The 6,910-nt window shown below is 34.7% G+C and overlaps 1 pseudogene across 1 annotated transcript; it reads left to right on the top strand.

Moving 5' to 3' along the window:
- The first annotated feature begins 1,132 nt into the window (after positions 1 to 1,132).
- LOC149391318 (carboxypeptidase SOL1-like) lies at positions 1,133 to 6,570 on the top strand (annotated as a pseudogene). The gene is made up of 15 exons (XR_016300118.1): positions 1,133 to 1,328; positions 1,455 to 1,521; positions 1,603 to 1,698; positions 1,814 to 1,844; positions 1,998 to 2,054; positions 2,164 to 2,259; positions 3,204 to 3,326; positions 3,817 to 3,921; positions 4,037 to 4,083; positions 4,367 to 4,492; positions 4,607 to 4,709; positions 5,007 to 5,069; positions 5,378 to 5,461; positions 5,555 to 5,618; positions 6,126 to 6,570. The product of XR_016300118.1 is annotated as a carboxypeptidase SOL1-like (transcript).
- Positions 6,571 to 6,910: the final 340 nt, after the last annotated feature.

Genomic DNA, 6,910 nt, shown 5'->3' with positions numbered 1-6,910 from the left:
TCTTTTTTTTTTTTTTTGTGGAAAAAAACGACAAATGAACGTTTTACATTACGAAAATAGCGGATTTTAAATGTGAATGATCGTTTTTTACCTTACTTCATTTATTTCCCGGTTACTCTTAGGTTATTCTCCGGCCATGACTTCTTTTTGTCATTGTCCAATATATTTAATGTATACAATTTATGATTAACATACAATATATATATATATATATATATACTATATATAATTTAATCAGTAGTATATATATATATATATATACATATATCTCTATCATATTTATTTTATTTCATCACATACTGGCTTTTGTATACAGTATACTGATTATGTGATATTGTATACAATATACTGATAATGTGATTATTGTATACAGTCCGCGTCTGAGTTACGGCGACGTCGGATATATTGTATACAATATATTGATAATGTGATTATTGTATATTGTTAGCGACAGAGCTACGACGAAGAAAAAGGTGGCCTCCCATGGGTGTTCGAGCTCCGACGAGGCAACCCAGAGCTTGACGCGCTTTCACATCTCGTAGATCTGGTTTGTAGATTGATACCACATGTCGAATCCATTGGGGCATTGGAATCTATCGGCGAGGATAGAGAGGAGCATCAGAGCTGCGTTGATGGCGGAGACGGTCTCCCACGAACGTTTGAGCTGCTTATCGACGAGAACAGAGAGAAGTGTCGGAGCCACGGCGACGGTGGAGATGACATCCCACGGGCATTCGAGCTCCGACGTGGGTACGCAAAGCTCGACATATTTTTGCATCTCGTAGATTTGATTTGTATATTGAGTACCTTGAATAAGGGCATTTTGATATTCAAAAAGTAAAATCCGTCATTTCGTAAGGTCTTAAAAGATCCCCTGTTTTCGTAAAATAGCGACAAAAATCCACTGTTTTCATAATCTTCCCTATTCTATTTCTACATAAATATGAAACCCAAACCGTCCTAAACATTTGCTATTTCGCAATAGAAAAAAAAGTACAATAATTTTGTGACAATCGGAAGGTCATTCCTGAAGAAACCAAACATGGGCCGGTAATATGATACACCTGGCCCAATTCTTGACGTCTCCATAAAATTCTAAATTAGAAGAGCTAAACGTCGTCGTCGTTCTTCTTCTTCTTCTATGTGCGGAATTAGTCAAAGCTAAAGCTGAGAGAGAGATTTCGTTTTCGACATCAGAGAGATGCCATAACCGTCTTCGATGAAGCTTAATTGCTCAACATTCTTCTTCTTTTTGAGTATATATTCTCTACTAGTCCATGCTTTCGCTAGAGGAGGCTCTAGTAGTAACAATGGGTTTGCCACTTCAGGTCTCTTCGATTTACTCTCTTTCAAATCCTTTGCCAAATTGGGAATAAGAAACCGAAGATCCACACTTTCTGAACTCGTTGGACGGGCCTACATAACTAGTTCTGTTTTAATCATGGAAATTTCAGGTCTTGGAAACGACAGTTATAACGGTCACGCGAGGATGTTGCTTGAGAAAACCCAGTCTCATACAAGGTATAAATTTAAGAATCAATCTAAAACTGTGTCGTTTTTAATGAATGCAATGTGTGTTGATATTGATATTTTTCGATGCAGTGTTGATGTTGCTGAAGGGTATATGACAAATGCCGAGCTTGAAGCAGCTATAAAGGCCTTTGGAAAAAGATGCAGTAACATTTCAAGGATTTACAGGTAATTTTTCACTTCTGACTATAAAAAGTTTGTCTTTCCATTGCAAATTATGATGACTTGTTCTCTTCTCTCATCAAGGTGTTTTTTTTTTTTTTTTTGAATTATCATTTATCAGCGTTGGGGAGAGTGTGAATGGAGTACCACTGGTAATCGTCTCACTGAAGTCAGTTTCCAAAAAAGCCTCTTTTTTTTTTTTTTTTTTTTTTTTTATAATTCAGTTGCAAATAAATATTTAAATATGGAAAAGAATACCTGAAAATTGTTAATTTTAATATATTTGTTTGGTCGAAATTTCATAGTGGGTCATAGAAATTTCTGACAAGCCCGGGGAGATAGAAGCTGAACCTGCATTCAAGGTGAGCTTATATTTTACGATTTCACACGAGCCAAGATTAGAACTTTGTTGAAAATCTTATGGTGAGGTTTTTCGAGCCGACTGAAACTCGAAGATGCTGGTTGTTACAGTTCATAGGAAATGTGCATGGAGATGAACCAGTAGGCCGTGAGCTTTTAATGTTGCTTGCGAATTGGATCTGTAACAATTACCAGAAAGATTCATTGGTACTTTTTTTTAGAATTAATGACATTTTTGGTCCCTCAACTATATCGCCTTTAACATGTTGCTCCCTGAACAAAAAAAAACTTATACTTTTGGGAACATGGAAATCAGCAAGAATCACATGCGTATCCATACAATTTTGATGTCTGTAATACCGAGTTGGACTGAAGAGTTTTACCTTTCATCAACAATAAAAATTAAATAGAAAAGAACAGCCAGTATTTTTCAAGTTTCAGCCATTAATGGACGATTTAATAAAACAAGTAACTAGACGTGATCGAAAAAAGAAGCAGACGAAAGATTCTAACTCAGGACAGGATTTCGTTCTAAAACCGCAAATAAATCTGTCGAGAAACAAAATGCAAGTAACGAAGAATGAAGATTCTGGATTTCGTTCGTACAGTGTCGGTTTCTCTTTGTCCAAACACGGAAATAACACACTGGATGAAGCCGCAAAATCAATTTGAAGGAAAATTAAATGAACTGAGAGAGAGAGAGACGATTTACCCTGGAAACCTCCATTGAAAAACCTAGAAATCGAAATGGTTGTTCCAAAGGATGAGCGAGCGAGAGAGAGATGATCAAATTCCGTCTATTTTAACGAAAAAAGTAACAGAAGGACTAAAGATGAATTTGATACTATCACGAAAGAGTAAAAAAGCAGTTTATTTTGTTCAGGGAGCAACATGTTAAAGGCGACATAGTTGAGGGACCAAAAATATCATTAACCCTTTTTTTTATAACCTTTTTCATTAATAGTATTTTTGTTATAACGAAGTTGCTTTCAAATGGTATTTTCTTAGGTCTATGTTCTATGTTCACCTTATTCCATTGTCTCATATCCTTTAGCTCCATGTTCACCTTTCTCTTTGAAATCTTCTTTGCACACATTTTGATTGATTGTATAATTTCATAAATACTCTGAAATGTTCGTTGATCTCAACAGGCTACTTTAATTGTAAAAAATATGCATCTTCATATTCTTCCATCGATGAATCCAGATGGCTTTACCCTTAGGCGGCGTGCCAATGCAAACAATATTGATCTGAACCGGGATTTCCCAGATCAGGTACTCTAATCACACATCAATTCACTAAACGTACTTATCGAGCTTTTTTTATAGCAATTTTTAATCACTGAAAAAGCACTCTACTTTTTGTAATTTTTTTTGGGGGGTAAATAGAAAGGTATCAGTACCCAGTGCCTATCTTTTTATTATATAATTTACAACCATCGTAGGGTTAAAACTGTCTTCATAAAAGGCTATGCATGTACTTTTTTTTAGATGACCTGGTGATTCTCTAGGGTACCTTACATTTGCTTTGGGAGCTTGTTTATAAATTTCTAATTACTTGAAAAGCTTTATTCATTATTAGTACATACATATTATATAACTAGAGAAGGTTCAAGCCTAGGCTTAATGGGTTGGCTAAAGTTTAAGGGAAATTGTCAAAAAGAAGTGTTAGTTTATGTTTATCATAAAAAGAAATGTTAGTGCTCTCTTTTGAGTTGATCTTGGTGATAATCTTATGATGCGAATGTTGTATGCGCAAACACAGATTTTTCCGATGAATGACGATGAGTTTGAACGTCAACCTGAAACAAGAGCCATCATGAAATGGTCAAAAGATGTACATTTTACAGCATCTGCCAGTTTGCACGGGGTAGGAGATCCTCATTAACAATAATTCTGGTTCTTTGCGGAAATTTCGTCTTCCTTTCTAATGTTCCAATTTGCGTTGCATTGTTTTTGGCTAAAACATCTTATGTTGTTCACAGGGGGCACTTGTAGCAAATTATCCGTGGGATGGAACTCAAGATAAAAGGTAATACTTTTTCGCTCTCGAAATTGACACTGTGAATAAATGGAAATTATCACATAGTCAAGCTAAATGAATAATTGTCCTTTTTTTTTTTAATCTCTGGTGCCAAATATCTCATATTGGCCCTTAAAGTGTATCATTCTATGCGCTATTTTTGTTCTTTCTTTTTATGTTTCTTGCAATATGGGCCAGTAAATAGTATCAGAATTATCCGATATTTTCAGATTCGGGTCTTCTCAGTTCTCTCAGAGCATTGTTCTCATACTCCTGACTTTATGTTTCTCAGGCGGAATTACTATGCCTGCCCTGATGATGAAACATTCCGGAACCTGGCAAGTTTGTACAGCCGCTCTCACTACAACATGTCAACAAGCAAGGAATTTGAGGGAGGGATCGTAAACGGAACATCATGGTATGCAAAAAAAAAAAAAAAAAAAAATTCATGAAGTTTATAACCCGGACATTGCAAGTCCACTAATCTAAGACCTCTAATATTAATTTTTCATTGTCATAATTTTGTTTGAAGGTACCCTATATATGGAGGTATGCAAGACTGGAACTACATTCACGCTGGCTGTTTTGAATTGACTCTAGAGATTAGTGACAACAAATGGCCTCCTGCTAATGAGGTTTAATTTTAGCCTGACTCATATTTCGCCGATTGTTCAGTTTATCTTGCTGAGTGATCCATGACCAGGAAATTAATTGCTGCTTCTGTATATTTCCTTCTCAAGTTTGATATAAAGAATTCACCTCATGGAAAGCGAACATACTTTAGTGCGACTACCTTGTCAATTTTTTTTCCGTTAATGATATGAAGTATCTAACAAGATTGATGGAAACTTCAATTGAAGAGATGCATTTGCTTATATGTATATAATAAGCTTGTAAAATAGGTTTATCCTTTTGTTGTATGCCCTATGCAGCTTAGTACTCTTTGGAGATACAACTGAATGAGTATGCTTAATCTTGCTCTGAGCGTTGTGCAGGTATAAAGTGCTTGATCATCGATTTGTTTTTATTTATTTATTTTTTTATGCCATATTTCTTTTTCTATGTGTGTGTGTATATATATATATATATATATATATATATATATATATATATATATATATATTTGAAGTCTCCTGGGTTGTACCTGTCATTTGTGGTGGTCTAATTTCATTTATTTGACATATCTTTCTGAGATTTTCTTAACCAATCATGCCTAAGAATATTTTTTAGCTTTTGTATCTAATATCCTTCTATTTTGTTTTCCAAGTTTCTGATAGTCGTCTTGTCGTGTTACCCTTTTTAGACGACAGTGAATGGAAGAATATTTTCATCAGATACTGGGAAGCCATTGCATGGCTTTGTTGCCATTGAGGGAATAAATTATACGGTAAGGTCCCCATAAAATTCTTTTCAAATTTTTTTTACTACAGCTCTTTTTTTTTATTTTTTTTTTCATCAATCGTATATTTGTTGAGTTCAGGTTGAAACAAGCACAGATTTGGGGGATTATTACAGATTGCTTACCCCTGGAGGGAGATATAGAGGTACCTACCGATACTATCATTGAAATGGAAAAAAATAAAACGAAGAAGAGACATGTAAAAAGGGAAAAATAGAAAAACAAACGAAAAAAAGTATTCATAATCGAAGAAGTATAAATTAAGTTTTCCACACACCTGTAGTGCCGGAAAATGTGTTCTGAGGCTAACATTCAGTCTTAACTATTTTAATTATCTAAAAAAAAAATTAATATAGCTAAGCAAAATACACAATGGACTTTTACAATGTGCATATCCACATAATAATTCACTAGCGAGTAGTGAATTCCATGCTTAAACACAGTAAATAATGGAGAGTTCAACAAATCTCTTTAATTGCTAGTCTTCATCATAAGCATCACTATATGGAACAGAACTATTTTCTCTATATTTCAGTCAATCTTTTTTTCCGCTGGAACTGTCTTTACTAGAACTGAATACATATTACTAATTGAGTTATCAAGGTTTTAGCATTGTCCTTTGCTTGGTAGTGATTGTGTGTTGATCATGCAGTCACGGCCTCTGTACCCGGGTACCGACCAAAGACCACAAATTTCTGGCTAGAAGAACACACGACCGTTGATTTTGTTCTTGATCCGGAAGTTACTCCGGAGGCAATTCTGCTTCGAAGCACGTTCGGGTGCAATTGCGTTGGCTTGAACGGATACGAAATCGTGTACTTTATCCGGAGAGCCCAGTTCGAGTTGTATTTGGTTCTTGTTGCAGTTTTAGTGTTCCTTTGCTTTTTGTTCCAAAGGAGAATCAAACTCAACCTTTCAAAACACAGACAGTTAGGGCATAGAAGACCCCTTGCGGTTTGAGCCTCCTTTACCTATTTTGATCATGTAATTTATTTCCTAGATATATACTTGCACACTATACCCTTACTTCTTTATTGTATAAAATATACTCTAATTTTATACAAAATGATACCATAACTTTTTAGTTTTGCAAATATATACCCTTACTGTTTTTAGGAACTTGTAAATTTATGAACCAATACATATAGTTCGAAGATTTTACTAGATGCCACATAATAAATACCATTTGAGAGAACTTTGAAGAAAATATAAATGATATAATTTGTATATAGTAAAACTATAGGACAATGAAAACTTACATTAAATTGAATACGACAGACAAATCGAATTTGAAGGTCCTTCAAACTATTGTTTTGAAGACACATAATCATGTTTCATTTTCGTGATAAAAAAACATGCTTTAGTTTAAGAAAAAAAAAAAAAATGCAAAAAAAAAATGGACAATATCGGACCGGCCTGGTCCATTCGCTGTTTCAA

This window comes from Urtica dioica, chromosome 7 (assembly GCF_054948205.1).
Source record: "Urtica dioica subsp. dioica isolate 48M chromosome 7, U.dioica_male_clone48M_v1_H2, whole genome shotgun sequence".
Lineage (NCBI taxonomy): Eukaryota > Viridiplantae > Streptophyta > Magnoliopsida > Rosales > Urticaceae > Urtica > Urtica dioica.
This window is presented reverse-complemented; position numbering and strand designations above follow the sequence as displayed.